General features: G+C 46.9%; 1 protein-coding gene and 1 pseudogene across 1 annotated transcript in view; one reads left to right on the forward strand and one right to left on the reverse strand.

Annotated features, from left to right (window-relative positions):
* PRUNE2 (prune homolog 2 with BCH domain) overlaps nucleotides 1-20,088 on the forward strand; it is a 273,699-nt gene that overhangs the window by 2,952 nt on the left and 250,659 nt on the right. The window lies entirely within an intron of this gene.
* On the reverse strand, nucleotides 1,759-8,678 carry LOC125150443 (40S ribosomal protein S4, X isoform-like; annotated as a pseudogene).

The following is a 20,088-nucleotide window of genomic DNA, read 5'->3' on the forward strand; positions in this document are numbered from 1 at the left end:
CCATTTTGCATTTGTTAGTCCTAGATAAAATTTCCAATGATCAAAACTTGGGAGACATTGTGCATCTCTTTTCCTCCTGACCAGGAATATTTATTAGTCATCTGTTTTTTGTGAGGGGAGCATCAGCTTTCCCATTCTAGGCCAGGCCCTTGTGTTGAGCGGAGATCTTTGAAGGGGAAGGGATGTTTTTGAATTTTTATCCGGTAGTTTCGGGCTTGCGTCTGTTGAAATTGGGAGAGCATGCCGTCAAACCTTTTTCATCCTAGTCTGGTCCGGCTGATCCTTAAACTGACGCATGTTCGCGGACGTAATCCCAACCCCTGCCCCCCAAATCTCTCCTTCTGATACACACCCTTCCTTCCTGAGAATATGCTGTGTTTATCAGAAGTGGCAAGAGCGGACCCCAAGTGTGGCCTCAGAGGGATCGCTTCTCCCTGGTTCTCCAATGGTTCTCTAGGGGGCCTGCCTTCTGCCTGGTTGGTACATGCTTGGGTGCCCGGTTCTTCTTGGTAAAAAAATCTCAGCTGACTGGAGGGCAGCAAGGGAAGTCGTCACTTATTCCAAGCATAGTCTTCTGAGGTGGCACCTCCCTGACAAATACAGAATGACGAGTAGGAGATGGAGACAATGGTGGTTAAACAATCAAGCCAGCAGAGAAGCCAGGATTCACTCCCCTGATGTGAGCTCGCGGCTATGTCTCTGGGGTGGACACTCATTGCTAGAACTGGAAATGAGAATAAAAACACACTTTCTTTTTTTTTTTTTTTTTTCCTGCCAGGGCCCACCTGGCTTTTCTTCCACCTGCCCATTCAGAGCCTGGAAGAAGGACAGAGATCAAGTCCGATAGTTCCAGGCTTGTCCTGAAGTTTTAGCTATGCTCTCCTTTTTAGTTATGCCGTTTCTATGGTGGTGTCTTATTCTTAGTCGCAGCATTTCTATGGTAAGAGAAATGGAGGGAGGGTAGGGAATAAGGGCTCCCTGCCCTAGACTGTGATTTGGGGAATGTCCCTCCATTTCATGGCGATCGGCTCAGAAAAGCATTCAGGCCAAGATGACCTCATGATGGCAGTAAATGGTCCATGTTCCTATGAACTTTGTGTGTGTGTGTGTGTGTGTGTGTGTGTGTGTGTGTGTGTGTGTGTTGGGGGGGGATGAAATAAATGAAGAATCAGAGCCCTGGGGTTCAGGCTGATGGGAAACCAAGGTCCCCACACTTGTGGGCTGGCTACCGAGCCTCTTACTGCCTGGATCCCACCGGCTGATTCAATTCAAGCAGCTGCTAATGGGTTGGGGGGGGGGGGTCACTGCAGTCCACCTGCCCTATGATGTAGCTCACCAGTCAGCCTTGGGTATGTGTGGGGGTGGGTGGAGGAGTGTCAGCTGCCGCAGGATGGATCCAGGCCACGTTAATGTCTCAGGAATGCTGTTTTCAAAGAAAGGGTGGGGATAGGGCGGCCATGACAGTCTGAGGGATACATCTGTCTCTTCAGCAGCGACAGCTGCAGGTGAAGTGGTCAGTTCTGCAGTGGGCATTAGTGACCATGGGGACTTCTACAGGAGAACAGTCCTGGGTGACCTGAATGTCAACGTGGACTCTGTGCTGTGTGGCACAGGGACAAGAAAGCACATTCGAAAACTCTAAAAGAACGACCGCGTTAGAGTTGTAGAGGAGGTGGGGTTTTTTTAAAAAAAGAAACACATTGCCGTGCGTCTACAGAGGCATCATCTTGACGCTGGAGGAATCTATTCCTGATTCTTTTATGGGAAGAAGAGCTGTCCATGTTGCAGATGACTGTTGCAGGTATTGGAGGGGGCCGCTGTGGAAAGGGCTAGGGGTGACGGAGCTGCCGCCACAGCAGTTTCACTTGGGGAGCTGAGCTCATTCTGACCACAGGCCACGGGATCAGCTCCCTCCCCATCCATAAGCGAGGGCTGGTGCACTTGAGACTTTGCCAGAGCCTTCCAGAGCAGGGAAGGAGACTTGGGAATCCAAAGCACTTCTGTGAATGTGGCGCCAGTCCCTTAAGGGCTGATGAGGAAAAAAGCCCACGATCGCTTTAGTCCTGGAGTCAGTTGCATTTCTCACTGCCGCAGCTATCAGACCCAGGGCTGTGGGTTATCCAGCCCCGGGGCCTGCAGAGAAGGTCAGACTTTTTCAGTGTAAATCTCACGGTGGATTGGTCTGCCTCAAAGGTAAAGGATTGGTCCCTGCCATTCAGACAGCACCTTGGGTCTTGAAGGATGTGATTAGGTGAGCAAGGACACCATTTAATTAAGGACTTGGGAACATTTTATGCTAACTAGGTAAAAAAGGCGACAGCTTTGGAATAACCTGTTTATTTCCATTTGTAACATTTGTTTGGGCAGATGTTAATGTTGTGTGGGGTTTGGCCGACCAGTCTGGAGAGCTCTTGTAAGCAATGGTGGCTTGGGGATAGAGGCGTCACTCTCCCTGGACATCCTCTCCTCCCTGGTGTGCTAGTTGAGCAGTGAAAAGGGGGAGGGAGAACTACCCGGGTCTGCAAAAGATGAAGGCTGCAAAAGAGGAAAGACCATCTGGGGACCCGAGAAATAAAGTGCATGGTGTTGACTTGGTCATTGATTCTGTGTGGACCGTGGGGTTTGTGGTAGAGTCATAGAGTTTGGAGTCTTCTTTGAACAGAAACTGGGGAGGGGCATTCAAATTCAGGCGGCAGCATTCGCATGGAGTTTGATATGACTGGCACCCTCTGGGTTCGTGCAGTACACAGCTTGCACAACCGTACATGGCTTCCCTGCCTTAGGTCCTGGAGTAGCCTGCTCAGAATCTCTGGCACTGTGCCAAATCCATTTCTGTCTGAGCCCTGTGGCTTTGGGCTTTGGTTTCCAAGGGAGGTATCTTTCTCCTTAAGAGATCTTGAGAGGCAAGCTGGGTGCTAGATTGCTCTGAAAAATCCGACCCACAAAGCCCAGGTTAGAAAAACTAAGCTGGTAACACAGTCTTGGGTTTTTAATCTGAAAAAAAAAAAAATGGAATAGTGATACCCACTCTGCAGGTTTATTGTAAAGCCAAACGACTGTATCTACAGCCTTCAGCGTAGAACCCAGCTGCTTCTGTCTCAGCGAATGGCATTTGTTGCTCATCTAGTTTGCCCAGCTGGAAACTTCCTTTTCCTTCATCCCACCCCCACCCACCCTGCCCCTGGCATCACTAACTCATCAGGATGGCTGCGCTGGCGGGCTCACTGGTCTCCTGTAAACCACTCTCCCGCCGCTGCCAGGGAGATCCTTGTGAAAGCGTCTTCTGCACCTCCAGAAACCTCGTGACCTTTCCATTGCTCTCTGGAGAACAACAGCACTCTTAGCAAGACCCCGGGATCTGGCCCAATGTGTCGCTCAGACTCTTGTGGCTTCTCCTCTTGCCCCCTTTGGCATAAAAAACCCCTGCCCCTTCTTCAGGTTAGGTGAAGAAAGGAAGTCTCACCGAAGGACCCTTCCCCATCCCCCCTGCCTCATTTCATGAGTATAGGTTGGGTTTTTCGGTCATGATTTTGGATCACTTACCTCAGCGTGTCGTTATATTTCTATTGGGCATGTTTGTCTGATTCATCAGAGTAAAAAATAGGTCTCTGTATGATTTTGTCCACCACTGTATATCAGGGCCTGGTGCAATGCCTGATATTTAGTAAGCTGTTTTGGCAATCAATCATGCCATATTAATGCTAATTAAGGACAAAGAGCCTTCCGAGTATGTCATCTAGAGGCCCGTTCACCCCTTGCTCTGTTTGGCTGTTCTGTTTGCCAGTCTCCAGATTAATCTGAATGGCAGCATTCACTTTGACGAGGGGCTCAGGGCAGCAGATGGTTCAAGCGTCACGGGTCACCAGATCAGGGATTCCTTTTATGTTCACAAAGATCTTTGTCACTTTGCACAACCTGTACTTGGCCTCGTCAGGTGTAATATGAGGAACAGCAAAGCAACCCTTGGTGTCACAGATCAGACAGAAGTTCTCTTTGGTCTTGTCGGTGCTGATGACATCCATCAGCAGAGTAGGCTGTCACTTTGGATCTTGCCATTAGTCTTTTTTTTTTTTAAGTTTATGTTTCTTTATTTTTGAGACAGAGAGAAACAGAGCACGTGTGGGTGAGGGGCAGAGAGAGAGGGAGACACAGAATCCGAGGCAGGCTCCAGGCTCCTCCGAGCTGTCAGCACAGAGCTGGACCTGGGACTCGAACCCACGAACCGTGGGGTCATGACCTGAGCCGATGTCGGACGCTTAACCGACTGAGCCACCCCCGGCGCCCCAGGATCTCGCCATTAATCTTAATGAACCGCCGCATTCAGATCTTCTTTCCTTAATTTCCTGTTAGGGCAGACTGAAGTCTGTTCCTTAGAAGGAGACGAGGGAGGATGTTCTCTCGGCTCGTGGGGACCGGTAGATGGACCAGGAGCAAACACATCGGTCAGTTGTTCCAGCCTCCAATGCTTTGGAGCTTCAACAGGCTTCAGATGTTTCTTGGGACCGTGAGCCACGCTTGTACTAGACATAAAAAGAACAAAGTGTTTTTAGCATGAATGAAGACGTAGGGCAAGAGGCTTGCGCAAATCATACCGCATTGTAGTGGCTCGATAAAAACTAGTAAGTGGGTGGACAGGTGCAGATTCAGAGTGATCTGTATCTGAAGAGGGTAGGTGCCAGCACTCACACACCCAGGTTGGTTTACTAGAAGGAGGTGAGAAACATTAAGGTCAAGGAGTGCCACACAACACTTTGCACGTAGTGTGTACTTCATATAAAATGTTACTAAAAACTAACGAGGCTAGTTTTTAGGCATACCTGCTTGGAATCTGCAAATGTTGGTTGAATTAAAGCATGAGTGGATTGGAGAGAGGCAGGGAAGGGAATGGACCACTAAAAGCATCTGCAAAACCACACTGGGTGGATCAGCAAACAGAGCTTCTCGGTGCCTTGGATCTTCCTCTGTGTGGTTCAAAGACTAAAAGTTAGGCTCCCCTGATCTTAACTACCACACCAAGTCTGCCCAGCCTATTCTGCTATCATGAGATAGGTTGGCAGGGAAGCTTCTTAGAGGCCTTGAGATGAAAGGTGCAGGCATTCCAGACGAGATCCATTAGTATTTCTGTCCAGCCCTGAGACCGCAGACTTATGCAGGGGATGAACCCATGCGCCGTCCTGAGGCAGACGCCTTGTCCGGCCAGCATGCTGTTTGCGGTAGAACATGATTATGGTCTTCTATTTCATCTAACTCTCAGAGATGTGACCGACTTTCCCAGGTATTCTTATTAGCCTGTCGAGTAAGAGTCTTCTTGACATGATGGTGTCCAGAAAAATTGCGTATCTTTGACTCCGTGCGCTTTCTAGCTCTTGCTTTGGCTTCCAGGAAGCACAAAGTTATGTTTATGCTTATTCCTTAGCCTTGTGTTTCTTTTTTTAATTTCTTTTTTATTTTTTTATTAAATTTTTTTAACGTTTATTTATTATTGAGAGAGAGCATGAGCAGGGGAGGGGCAGAGCGAGGGGGAGACACAGAATCCGAAGCAGGCTCCAGGCTCTGAGCTGTCAGCCCAGAGCCCGACACGGGGCTCGAACTCACACACTGTGAGTGAGATCATGACCTGAGCCAAAGGCTGATGCTTAACCAACTGAGCCACCCAGGCGCCCCTGTATTTCTTTTTTTTAAATGTCTGTTTATTTATTTTTGAGAGAGAGAGTGTGTGCGAGGGAGGGGCAGGGAGAGAGGGAGAATCCCAAGCAGGCTCTGTGCTGCCAGAACAGAGCCCGATGCGGGGCTCTATCTCCCAAACCGTGAGATCATGACCTGAACCAAGATCGAGTGTTTCTTATTTTTATTGCTTAGCTTCTATCCTGTTATTATACTTGTTTTATTGTGGGTTGTTTTTTTTTTTTTTCTCGATGTGTTTTTTTATTACAAGCAGCCCACCCTTTTGGGCCTTGGCAAGAATAAATAAATCCCTTTTCCGATAATGTATACGATCATGAACGTATTTTGGCAACAGGTCTGGTGTAATTCAAGGTTTATCTACTCACATAAGGGAATTAGCTTTCTTCATGATTGTGCATATTGTGTGGGGGCTTCCAAACAGGTGGTTGAAATTAGACGTCAGCACCATCAAAACAGTATCTGTGTTCTCATCCTTAATGACAGCTGCCTTCCCTGGGAGCAGCAGCGATCACACATTCCTGTACCTGAGCCGGTAACCTGGAGCCCAGGAGTAGAACTGCCTGCCTAAGGAGATTTACAAAGAATTTCAGGAGCCAGGAGCAGCCCGTAGTAGAACTGCCTGCCTAAGGAGATTTACAAAGAATTTCATAGAGCGTTTTGGGATTTGGAGGAACCTGGGAGATACCACTGTCTTCCTCATCACTTCTTTCCCCTCAATGCTGCACGGCGTGGTAGCTCACGGCCTGATTTCAGAGTCTGCCTTTGCCGTTTTTATTTGCTGGGCAGGCAGCTTCGGTCACTTAGCCTCACCGAGTCTCGGTTTGCTCATCTATAAAATGAGAATGACATTAGCACTCCTCTCTTAGGGCTGCTACAGGTGTGCATGGTCCTGAGGTGAGAATATGCTCTCCATCTGTAGTCCTAAGGACACAAAAGAGACCACTGGGGGATCAGAGAGCCAGGAAGCCTTACTGACATTTCATAGGAACAGGGACAGTCCGTAGCTCCCTTTAGTTCACCTAAAATTTGGTGAATATCCGTCTTCCCTCTAAGAGATCGATGTTTTTCACTTACTGTGCACAATGGTCTGGTGAAGTAGCTAGCGGTCCCCTTTTGCGGTTGAGCAAACTGAGCCTTAGTGAGGTGGGGAGTTTGCCCAAGTTCTCACTGCCAATGAAAAGCAGAGCCAGAGTTTGCTCCCAGATCAGCGGACTCCAGTTCCAGGACTCTCTTCTTATAGCCTAAGTGCCTTTTCCCACCTGATCTCCTGGAACACTTAATTCCCTTTCAATTAAGAGTGGACAACTTGACAGGTTAATAGGAGGGTTGGATGGTAAGTTCACTTTGACCCGAGAGGGGTTTATTTCTGTGTTGACTGTTTTATATTATTAAAAGCCCTTGGACGGCTGAGTAATCAACTAATGTTATTGAGAACTAGCTATGAAAAAAATATGTGGCTCGGCTGTCTGTGATTTGCTTGAACAAGTTGGGAGATTTTCTCACCGTATACCCATGCAAAAGGAATATAAAATACTGATGAACCATTTGGAAAATTGGTGTGTGCCTTGCTTTTACAGTGGTCAGAAATGTGGGAATTTAGTGAATTTTTATTTTTATTTTATTTTATTTTATTTTATTTTATTTTATTTTATTTTATTTTATTTTAAAGTTTATTTTTATTTATTTTGAGAGAGAGATAGAGAGTGAGCAGGGGAGGGGCAGAGAGAGAGAGAGAGAGAGGGAGGGAGGGAGGGAGAGAGGGAATCCCAAGCAGGCTCCACGCTATCAGCACAGAGCCCGATGCTGGACTTGAACTCATGAGCCGTGAGATCATGACCTGAAATCAAGAGTCGGACACTTAGTGGACTGAGCCACCCTGGTGCCCCGAGAATTTAGTGAATTTGTAATAAGGAGAATACATTTCAAAAAAGTTTGAAGTTGCCCCATACTTACCATCAGGGTTGTTGGCACAACTTTTGGTTTTGCAGATTTCTTCTTAGTCTCTTGCTGGAAGACTTAAGGATTATTTTGGTCGATTGACTGGCTGATGATTGGCACAGTGGGGTGGCTCTCCCCAGTGACACAGCTAGTGAGAAGACCTCAAGTTGGGAGACAGCTGTCAGTCCTGCCAAGTCTGTTTTTGGCTCTTGAGTCCACTGGCTTAGCAGTGCTCTAGAAAACTGCCGGTTATACTCGAGACACATAGGGGTGAAGGAAAGGGGAAGAAAGAAAAGAAGGAAGGTGGAGGTGGGATTGGAAGGAACCAGGAGAGAAGAGAAGGATCTGGGGGGGTGGACACAGGGAAACGTGGTGAGCCGTAGGAGAACATCCTTCCAAAACCCAGGGCGGAATGAATTGGAGTTCACTCGTCTGGCATCATCCGCCAACCCTCGGTCTCCTGAAAGATGGAATTCTGCAAGAGCAGCTTTTCTTTAGGGAGCCAAAATTGATGACCGAAAGCACATCTTTACGAATAAAGAAGATGCGTGCACACGGATGAGCAAATAAGCCAAAAGCAGAACCGGACCTGTCAATACCGAGGACGAACTGGTGGTTGTCAGAAGGAAGGGGGTGGGGAGATGGGCAAAACGGATGGAGGTGAGTGGGAGACACAGGCTTCCAGTTATGGGATGAATACGCCCCGGGAATAAAAGGTACAGCGTGGGGTATGTGGTTGGTGATATCGTAGCAGGGTTGTACGGTGACAGATGTTAGCTCCACTTGTGAGCGCAGCATAACCACACGGTTGTCGAATCACTATCCTGTGCACCGGAAACGAATATGACGTTGTATGCCGACTACACTCAAGTAAAAAAAGTAAAAAAAGAAAACATATCTTTTAAAGGTCGTTTTTTTTTTTTTTCTCACGGGAAAATATCCTAAACTCGCTCCCTCTCTGAGCCTATTTGTAAGGCGACATCTGTAAAACACTCACAGCAATGCTGGGAACACAGCAACGACTCCCGAATGTTAGCCATCACCATCATCGTCATCATCGTCATCATCGTCGTTGTCATCATCATCATCATCGTCATCATCATCGTTGTCATCATCATCATCATCATCATCACTTAGTCTGTGCTTTGACAAGATATTCACAAGCTTGATTTTCTCAGAGTGCGGTGACGGGAGAAGGGGTTGCCAAAGGCTGTAACTGCTGATGACTTACAGTGGAGGAATTGCCCAAACAAAACCAAAATCAAACAGAATCTACAAGACGCAGACCCAGGCCCTCAATAAGTGTCATTCCATCTGGAGTCGGGGAAACAGTTCTGAACATCTGTGCGGTGTCTGTGGCTATCACATCACTGGTGTTCACAGTGATAACCCTGAGTAAGCAAGGAGGAGAGGTCACGTAAGCCCAGTGTCCTGCTTGATAAAACAGGTGGGGTGTGCAGGCGGTTTCCGAACAATTTCTAACTCCGATCATTCAAATAGAAAAGAAAATAGAAAGGCAATTGTCCCATGGAGGGTAAGCTTCGGTTGTCTGGAGAAGTCTCTCGCACAGGAGACCTCGTTCTTACGGGAAGCCAGATAATGTGAAATGTCATGGTTTTTATAACAAGTGATCATGAGTCAGGAAGGGAGGGTGACGGTGCTAAAAATGTGAGCCTGATGTGAGGAGGCAGAAATAGGCCCGTGGCATGTAGAAGATGCAAAAAAAGGCTGTGCGCCCCGCTCCCTCCCGTCCTGAGCCGGGAACTAAAGCTGGCTCTGGACTACGCAAAAAAGCTGCAGCGGTGTAGACGAAGATCCCTGAGAACAGCCCCATGGGGAGGGGCGGCCTACTAATGGACTTTCAATTATTTGGAAGGATTTTGTGGGAGAGCTCTCATTCTCAGAAAGCATTTCTTCCCCTCGCTCAAACAAAAACAAAAACAAAACAAAACCCAGGACTTATAGGATAAGTGGCTTTAAAAAAAAAAAAAAGAAAAGAGGGGCGCCTGGGTGGCGCAGTCGGTTAAGCGTCCGACTTCAGCCAGGTCACGATGTCGCAGTCCGTGGGTTCGAGCCCCGCATCAGGCTCTGGGCTGATGGCTCAGAGCCTGGAGCCTGTTTCCCATTCTGTGTCTCCCTCTCTCTCTGCCCCTCCCCCGTTCATGCTCTGTCTCTCTCTGTCCCAAAATAAATAAACGTTTAAAAAAAAAAAATTAAAAAAAAAAGAAAGAAAAGAAGATGCCCATCCATTCAGTGAGGTCCAATTGTCGTGAAAATGATCTATCAGTTAATTGAAGGGTGCGAAAAAGAAAGGTGCAGGCCTGCATCTTGGCTCCCCAAGATGGAAAAGAACAGAGACAGAGGTTCATCCCGAATGTAGGGGCATTTTGCTTGGCTTTGCACTCTTCATGGGTTTTCTCCAGCAAGGGGTCAGTGGCGCTGGCCAGATCAGCACCTGGCCCTGGGAAGACAGAAGTGTCACGGCAGGTGGACAGATCAGCGGGTCCTCTGCCACGGGTGTGTCTGAGAGGGCACACGTCTGCCTGCTCCCTGGGAGGGCAGTGGCCCCGGGCCCTTCTCCAGGGACACAAGGGGGCAAGCCTCTCTTTGCCCCCAACTTCTCTGCTTCTTTTTTTCCCCCCATTTCTCTTGAGAAATAATTGACATCCATCACTCTAGCAGGATGGTTTGGTTTACTCTAAGAGGATTGCCACTGTAGGTTCAGTGAACATCCATGGTCTTTTGCAGATCCAAGAAAAAGAAAAGAATGAAGGGGGACATTTTCTCCTTGTGATGAGAACTCTCAGGCTTACTGTCTTAACGACTTTTCTATATATGGCGTGGCAGCGTTAGCTCTGGTCTTATCATGTTGTACATTATTAAGTCTGTGCAGCTTTAACACTTCTGTCTTCCCCCCGGCCCTGAGCGGCCTCGTTTGGCGTGTGCGCGGTGCCTCCTGACCAAAATACTAGGTAGGACTCTCTCACCCTTTGACAGCTGCAATAAAAACAGACTCGCAGAGCTGGATCCTTTCAGGGAAAGGTGAACGGTATTTCAACTCATCCTTGTGGATTAATTCAAGCCTAAACTTTGATTCAGATTTTGTTTTATCTTTTGAGTATTTACCAAGAGCACTGGGAGGACTCATTTGGGTCTCTTTCTTTTTAGATTGTAGGCAAATGAAAGCGTGGCCTTAAGAAATGTGTACAGGTCGCGGAAAAAGATAAACAGGAAGAAGAATTGTATTCGCTAGCTGAATATTTCTTCTATTATTTAATTGTGAATTTGCTTCGTAAGACCCTAACGTAATAAAGCCGTGCACAAAACAAAGCATCTTCATTGGTCTGGAACTGATGGCATGCTTTCCACTTGGCTGACATCCCTGGAGCGCTAGGTCTCTTGGCTCCACTCTCTAAAAAAAATTCAGACATAAACTCACTGTAGTGGATGCAGAGCAAAATGCCATCCCAGAACTGGCTTTTAAAACACTTTGAAAAATTCATCAGCCTCCAGCGTTATTAGGTCACTCTGAGCCATATGCAGGGGGAGGTGGTGGGGAGAGAAATGTACTTCTCGCTTGTATGGAATTATTTCACGCCGAAATAGCCTTCTCAGCAAGCATGACATTGCTGTAAAGACCAGTTAACACTCGTAGGGTTTCAGATCCCAGCATCTACACAGCTCTGATGAATCCCATAAACACTGTGCCATGGGTATTACTACTAGCCCCTTCGTTGGACTTTTACTTTCAGCGTGGTTCATATTCGGCCACCCCGATCGCTCTTGTCACTCTGGACATACCCTGACCCGTCACTTCAGCGAGCGGTGTGGAAACAGGCATCAGGATTCCATGTGTTTAAACACAGCATTCTACAGCCATAGTCTTTTGTGAGTGATTTCTTGCTTTGAAACTGTCAGTTATTTTGCTCTCAGACCTCTAGAGTTGAAACTACTGTGAAAGCATAGAGCTTTAACATTGAAGCAGATGACTTTAGACGTCTGTTTCAACCTGCTGGTATTAGGTTTCTGTCTTCATTTATTTGTGAAATAATAAATACATGTTAAAGCAAATTTGAAAAATAGAGGAAAGGTAAAAAATGAGCCATAAACATTAGAAACTAATATTAAAAATTACCCATCTTCATTCAAGCATGACCGTTGGCAATATCTTGGCAAGTCGTCGCTTTCTTAGTCTCTCTTTTCTGTGCATAGGATCAAAGTAGGATATTCATACATTTTAGTACCCTGATTTTTATTTTACTCAACATTATTCCTTAAATATTTCCCTTGTTATTGAATTGTATTTCAAATCAGCATCTTAACTAATAGCAAATGATTTGATAAAAAAGATATACTATGGTTAACATTTCGATTACCCCTCCATTTTTTTTTTGCTATTGTTAATTACACTGTAATTAACATTCTTTGTACCTGAAATGGTTTTATCTTGTTAAGGATCATGTCCTTAAAATAGTTTTTCAAATATGTGCTTATTAGAGCAAGAGATGTAAATATTCTTAAGTTTCTTGATGAATCTTTCCACATTGATTTCGGGATGAAATGCACCAACTTTCAAGACCCAGAGAGGTTCCAAAACATTCACTTGTCCCCTAGAATGTTGTGACAGGGTTCAGCGTAGATTTCTGGTCTCTTGACACATAGGTCTGTGCTCCTGATCAATCTGAGAGGCTTTATAGTGTAGCAGGAAGAGTACTATATAGATCTGAGCAAAACATACAGATGCGAGCCAATAATCTCAAGCTGCCTTGCTGCTAAATTAAGGTGATTGTAACGCACCCTATCCCACACCAGTCATGGCTCCCATTTGAGACCATGAGGTAGAATCTGACACATCCTCTTTTTCTCTTCACTTCCTCTATTTCAGAGGCAGCAATGACTGTTCACTAGCTGCCTCGTGTGGTAATTGAAGACATAGTATCGTACTTCATAACCTTCTCTCACCCGTGTGATCTCCCTCGGTCAGCCTTGGGTAGGACAGGTGTTATCATATCTACATCACAGGTGAGAAGAACGAGGCCAGAACAGGTGAAATGCAGCCTTGCCCGAGCACACACAGCCAGCGAGGGGCAAAGCTGGACACAGGATCCGTGTCTTCTGGTTCCCCAGCCCTTGCTTCTAGCAGTATCTTTATGAACTAAAAATTGACTCGTACTATGAAAAGGTAGTTTGAAATTCTCGCTGCGAGTCTGATGGTTCGGATTTATCTCCACGAAAGGAAGTGGCCGAGTTAAAACACGGGCACTTTCCAAGTGAAGACTATCCAAAGGTAAAGCACATTTGTGCCGAAGCTGTGTTTCGGGAAACACACAGGACAGCAAACCTATCGAGCTTGGGAGTTTCGTGTGATGGACTCTGATGAACAGTTTGCAGGTGTGAGATTAATGGATGTGTCATTGGTGGCAACATGCTGAGCTCCATGGGTGCTGGACACCAAGTGTCACCTGTGACGATGGGAAGGAGGTGCCCGAGAAGCGAGTCTTTGGAGGGCCTGTGAGCCTCATCTCAGGTACTGTAATGGGGCAACAGGTGACTGGATGCTGTTTATGTTGACTCCAGCTGAGAGTTCTATGTAATGAAGAGAAGAAAGTTTAATTGCTTACAACACGAGATCTTTCCCTGCTATGGGGGAGGTATAAAGATGTCAAAGTCTCTCTCTCTCTCTCTCTCTCACTCTTTGTCTCCCCACCCTACCCCCATTATCTCCCCCGTTGAGATCATATTTATTATCCGGCCGAAGACCTAAATGCATCCCTCACTGATGCAATAGGGAGTAATTTTAGTGTAGTGTATTTAATGCTGTGTGAGCTGAATTCTTCTCTTTCAAAAAGACTCTCCCTAAGAAACACATATATTTCTGGACCAACATTTCCTATAGACGCGGCACGACAGAGGCCACACAGTTGCTGAATGCAGTGTGCGCAAAGGTGACGACGCGTTCGACACATTGGTCTGTGGACAGAGGTCCTAGGTCGCCTGTTTTTCCCAATCTTCTTTCCAAAAGAAGAACTTGATGGATTCACACTGGGGAGAAAAGTGAAAAGCCAAACATTACTGGAAGGAATTTAGGGAGTTGGAGCTCAGGGTTAGTCTGGGCACTCTGTGTTAATACAAATTTTAGGTTTATAGGACACCAGTTGTCCTGAAAGCCTAACGTGATTTTTTTTTTAAAAGAGAAATCTATTGTCTACAGATGATTTGTATACAGTACGGTAATTCCTTTACAGATGGCACGTGGGAAGCTTTAATATTTGCTGAGGGAAATATACTTGGGATGAGATTTTCTTGTAAGCGCTGGGATGGGAATGAAAATCAGTGACTCTGAGAGACTTAGCTGTGTAGTTGTTAAGTCATGCACATCTGCTAAATAATTAGCATGCTGTGGGGTAGGAGGTTCTGGAAGTAAATCCTTGTGTGCTATAACTCCTAGCTATCCAACTCCTTTCTGAGGACACGTCTGCATTTTTAAAAGATAAAGAGCAGAGAACGTGGAGGGCCCAATGGGAACATTCAGGTTAAGCTAATACCTTGCCCCGACCAATATCCCTGACTGGGCTTTCTCTCTGTCTCAGTTCTTCTCAAAACATCTTTATCCTGCTTCTTACCCCTGGGCACTTAGCTGTCAGCAAAACCTACCCTTGGCCAGCAAGCGAGGGAGTAAATACCTATCAATATTTACAGTTTACATATTTTACTTCATTTGACCTTCATAGCTATACTCTGAGCCAGGCATTATTATGCCCAGCGTATGGAGGAGGAAACTGAAGCTCAGAGGATCAAGTGACTTGCTGTAGGTCACATACGTAACGAATGTTAGAAATAAATTTATGGTATTCTTTAACATTTTTTTTAACGTTTATTGACTTTTGAGAGAGAGAGAGACAGAGTGCGAGTGGCAGAGGGGCAGAGAGAGAAGGAGACACAGAATGTGAAGCAGGCTCCCTCCAGGCTCTGCGCTGTCAGCACAGAGCCCAACTCGGGGCTCGAACTCACGAACCGCGAGATCATGATCTGAGCCCAAGTCGGACGCTTAACCGACTGAACCACCCAGGAGCCCCAAGAAATAAATTTATGGTATTCTGTCCCTGAGAGCCTTAACTTGTATTTCCATTGCAATGCACCTCAGGGGCTCAAAACACCGACTTCATGGGGAGTGGTCATTATAGCAGCTGTTCCTAAACTTTCTGGTGCATAAGATCTGGGGGAACCTGTTAAGAGGTAGGTTCTTTAAAAAAAAAAAAATTAGGTTTATTTATTTATTTATTTTGAGAGAGCGACAGAGAAAGTGAGCAGGGGAGGGGCAGAGAGAGTGGGAGACACAGAATCCCAAGCCGACTCCGCACTGTCAGTGTGGAGCCAGATGTGGGGCTTGAACCCGCGAACCGTGAGATCATGACCTGAGCAGAAACCCAGAGTCGGATGCTTAACCGACTGAGCCACTCAGGCGCCTCTCCCCTTTTAAAAATTTTTTGAAGTTTATTTATTTTGAGGGAGAGCCAGAGAGTGAGCGGGGAGGGGCAGGGAGAGAGACAGACAGAGAGACAGAGAGAGAATAAGGATGCAGATTCTGATTCAGTGCGGTGGGGGGTGGGGGGGACCGGGGAGCCTGCACTTCTTATGTGCTCCCAGGTGATGCTGATGCCGCTGGCCCCCAGACCACAGTTTGAGTCGTGAGAGTCCAGAGTGCCACGCTGGGGGGCAGAGGGTCCCGTTCGTGGCCCCTCTCAGGGGGCGCTGGGATCTGGAGAGGGCGGTCCCCAACTGTAAGGGGGTGTTTCCCCTCTAAGGAGGTGCTGCCTCACTGCACTTCCCTGCGGGCAGCGGGTACCGTCCCATCCCGCTGAGGCGGAGACGTGCAAGGAGCCGGGCGTGCCGTCTCCTAAGCTGTTACAATCTAAGGAGAAGGAGGCAGTCTTTTGTGCTCGGATTTCGGGTGGCAGAAGAATGGGTATGGGAGGAAGAAGGACCCCTCTGCACTTGCACCACAAACACAAACACAGCCGTCCGTTCTAATAACTCGTAAGGCAGGCGGTGCACGAAGTGCCTGTTTCTGATGTGTGTTGCTGTTAAAAAGGTTTTGCCAATAAGAAAACACTGGAGCCTCCTGGCTGCACGGTGCCTAGCAGAGGAGGGGACCATAGAGAAATATGCTGCTGCGCCTTAAGGCGGGCGAGGGAGGACAGACCTGGAGGAAGTGATGATGTCTTAAGAAGTGCGGGGCTCTTAACCAGGTCCTTTGAATTATGTCAGGGGGAAAGCGCAGTGTGGCCCTTTCCCCCAAGGACTTGCTGCAGGAGATGATGTTGGAATCCAATTTCTTCTTTTTTTTTTTTCCTATTAGGACAACACCATCCACAGTTCCCCTCGCCACTGTCTGGTTTCTGTCTCTTTGTCTAAATTATCGTTAATTTTTCTTGTCTTTATGTGATATCCTCTTTCAGACAGTCCCTTGGCATCTGGTGCTGGCCTGCTTTCTGTTTCGTGGCTGTTTGTCCCCCTCCACGTGGTTACTGGTGCGCCTTTGTACGTGACGCTTGGTGATGGGCGGTGTCCTTTATCACTTATGCCCTTCCTCCTTTGTTGATGGCTTTTGCTTAGTCACCCTCCTTCTCTGATGTGTCCTTTGTTCGCACTCTGTTTCCTACAGCCTCTTTACCCTTCCTTGTCCAATTCCTCTTCATCCTTAATACAGGATTCTGTTTCTGTCAATGCAGTGGGGGAGCCCAGCGTGGCCGGTGGACTCTCAACGTAGTTTGGGGGTGCTCAGCAGACGTCTTCAAGTGTTTAGGTGTCGTTTTCGGGTCCCATTCTGTATCAATCACCTTTCACTAGGTTCTGCTCTGGTAGCAGAAATCCCCGGTATCCGCGGCTTTCAATGACAAAGGGGTAGTTGTCAGTCAGGTTACAAGTTGCTGAGGGTCAGCTGTGGCTCCCAGAGCCTTCTTCATTCTGGGATGAAGGCCAATGGTCCAACCACAGCCTGGGGAGGCTGTTCTTGGGGCAGAAGGAGGACAAAAGCTGGTAGGGTCGAACAGTAGTTCTTTGAGCTTCCGCTCGGGCTGGACCAAGCCACTTCCGTTTGCACCTTCATCAGCCAAAGCACGTCACGTGGCTGTGCCCATTGTTGGTGGAGCAGGAAGCATATTCCACCCGCAGACAGATACCGCAAGTTCCGTGCCATTGTGTGGGGACACAGCCTCGCGTTTCTATAGGAACGAAAGTTAATGATTAGGGGTAACGTTGTAGTCTACTACGGGCTCTAAAGCTAGAATCCATCCTGTCAGGTGCACACTGCCCAGAACCACACTTACATCCTGTTAATGGTCATATCAAAAGGTAGATAACCACCCAATAAAAGCTTTGATTCAGAGACCTGAGATTCTTTGGCAGTTTCTACTTTCATTTTTTAAAGGTTTTTTTTTTTTATGTTTGTTTATATTTGGGAGACAGAGCGTGGGTGAGAGAGAGGTAGAGAGAGGGAGACACAGAATCCGAAGCAGGCTCCAGGCTCCGAGCTGTCAGCCCAGAGCCCCATGCGGGGCTCGAACTCGCAACCCACGAGATCGTGACACGGGCCGAAGTCGGACGCCTAACCGACTGAGCCACCCAGGCGCCCCTATAGTTCCTGATGTTATTAATCAAATGAGAATCTCTGCTAGCTATTTAGTCATCTCTCATACCTTCAGATGAAGCTTGGGCAGGAGTCGTTTCCATGGTCACATTTGGGATAACTTTATGCTGTATCTGGGTCCCTAGTTTAGGATTGGGGGCAGCTGGCTCACCTCCTTTAGCTCACCACGGAAGCATTTATGGAATAAGACTACCTTGCAAAATCCTTTAAACTCACGGTGCCTCAGTTTCTTCCTCTAAATTAGGGAATAACAATAGATCCCCCTTGTAGGAGGTCTTGAGGATTACATTAGGTAATAGATGTAAAACTCTTAGAACCGTTTGATACATATAAATATTTGAGTCTTTGATGGGTGATGATGTTGATGATGCCACCAATGGTGACTTCTACGCCTTTGGTATCTGAACTGACAGACGATCAGACTTATGCTTCTGAGTTTAAGATTTATTTATAAGTAAATAAAATCAAAACCAACACAGAAAGTAGGGGCTTAAATTCCTGACCTCCTGTTAGACTAGCAGTAATATGTCTTGGAGAAATTAATCTCCAGACCGGATGTTCTCGCCTGGCGGTCACTGTGCGGGGCGTAAGTTGTTTAACTGTCGCATGAAGTTTTCGGTTCATTTGGTGACCGCAGTGCACCTAGGGCTGGGATGAGTGGGATAGGCTGCTGGAAAATTCCAGACAAGGTTGGAGAGGAGAGCCACAGGACTCGTGTCTGGAAGTCAGTTGGCTGGGCCCTCCAGGACTGGTCTTGGGGAAACGGGTGTGCGGGTTAGCGTACGTGGGGAGCTTGCTAGGGAGGACAATTAGCTTCCGGCCCGGATGGCTCCTTTTGTCCCATGTGCCATCAGCTCAGCCTGAGTAGCCTCAACATGAGAGGAAAGGAGCCAGGGTCATGGAGTCAGAGTGTTAAGTTCAGTGACTTCTCAGTTGTGTGAACTTGGGTGTGTGTCTTAATCTCTTTGAGCCTTGGTTTACTCATAAATGTAATATTATTTAATATTTGTCCATCCATGATCATGTGAAGAGCATTACATATATTCCTTAAATATTCACAAAGTCATTTTATTTTCACTATAAGCCTGCTTGGTAGATACAGTTATACCCATCTTGCAGATGGGGAAGCTAAGGTAGAGAGAGGTGAGTCGCTGGCCCCCACTCACATATGTAGGAAAGAGAGGAACCAGGTTTCGAGCCCAAGCAGTGTAGCTCCCAAGGCTACATTCACATCCACCATGCTTTTGAAGCTTGTTGGTGCAGTAAAAACTTGGCCTGGGGTTGCTGCTGGAAAGTAAATCTGTTCACCTCCTCCAAATCCTAGTTCACTGCCTGATTCAAAGTAGGTGGTCAGTAAACACGTATGGCTAGTTCCCTTCTCTCCTCTTCCTTTCAGCGGTCCTGGGGGACCCGAGGAAGTAGGATTCGTGGGTGGCCGGGAATGAGATGGGAGATCGTCAGCCCAAAATTTTTCTGGGAAGGGCTTCTCATAACTCTCAAATTTACCTTGTATTTGAAAGTCCTCCTCTGTCCTATGTACTGCGTGAAGCTTTCTTCCACTGCTCCGGCCCTTACCACACCAAGCTGGAGGGTATGACGTCATTTTGTAAAGCAAGTTTGGAATGAAAAAGGATGATAGCACAGTTCAGTGTGCTTTCCAGCCCATCGTCATAGCCCCGTATGCAAACCCTTTACGCCATTAACACACGGATGATCTTTATATGTATTAAAAAAAATTTTTTTTTTAACGTTCATTCATTTTTGAGAGGCAGAGTCAGAGCATGAGCAGGGGAGGGGCAGAGAGAGAGGGAGACGCAGAATCTGAAACAGGCTCCAGGCTCAGAGCTGTCAGCACAGAACCTGATATGGGGCTCGAACTCACAAGCTGTGAGATCATGTCCTGAGCCAAAGTTGGATGCTTGACAGGCTGAGCCACCCAGGCGCCCCCATATGTATTTTTATCTGCTTTGGGTGTCAGCTACCTTTAAAATGTCATTTATTTATTTTGCCCTTTACTCTGCATAGCATCAAATAACTTTGGGGTGAATAACCACCAAGCCAAAAGGTGTGGAGAGCAGCTGTCATGAAGGTTTTAAATATGAGACAAACCACTTCAATGATTATTTCCTTAATTCTGTCTCCTCCTCCCGGTGATTTGGTTCCAAATTGTCCCTGTGACTAAGGCATGTTCCGGAAGCAGAATTCTGTAGTGGGAAAAGAAATGGTTCCAGGGAATACTGAGGCCGGGATTATAGTGTTTTCCCTTCTATATGGGAGCAGTGTGACATTGGCAAATCACGGATCCTTTCTGGGGCACCTGGGTGGCTCAGCTGGTTGAGCATCTGACTTCAAGGTCATGATCTTGTGGTTCATGAATTTGAGCCCCGTGTCGGGCTCTGTGCTGACAGCTCAGAGCCTGGAGCCTGCTTCGGATTCTGTGTCTCCCTCTCTCTCTGCCCCTCCCCCGCTCACGCTGTCTCTCTGTCTCTTAGAAAATGAATAGGTGTTAAAGACAAAAATTAAAAACAAATCATTGACTCTTTCTGAGCTTCTGTTTCTTCTGTGAGTTCAACACTTCCAAACCACGGAGTCCAGCACCTCAAGATCTCCCAAGGGAGGGGTCCATTTTAATATTTCAAACCTAATAATGCCGTGAAATGGCAAATAAAAACTTTCAAAACACGGAGTCCACAAGTGATAGAGAAAATTAGAGGTGGTGGGAGTTTGGGGACTAAGCATCAGTTCTTACTTATTTTTCTTACAGTGCCTTCCACGTAGTTGGGCAAATCGTTTGCATCTCCAAGCCTCAGACTGTT

This window comes from Prionailurus viverrinus, chromosome D4 (genome assembly GCF_022837055.1).
Source record: "Prionailurus viverrinus isolate Anna chromosome D4, UM_Priviv_1.0, whole genome shotgun sequence".
Lineage (NCBI taxonomy): Eukaryota > Metazoa > Chordata > Mammalia > Carnivora > Felidae > Prionailurus > Prionailurus viverrinus.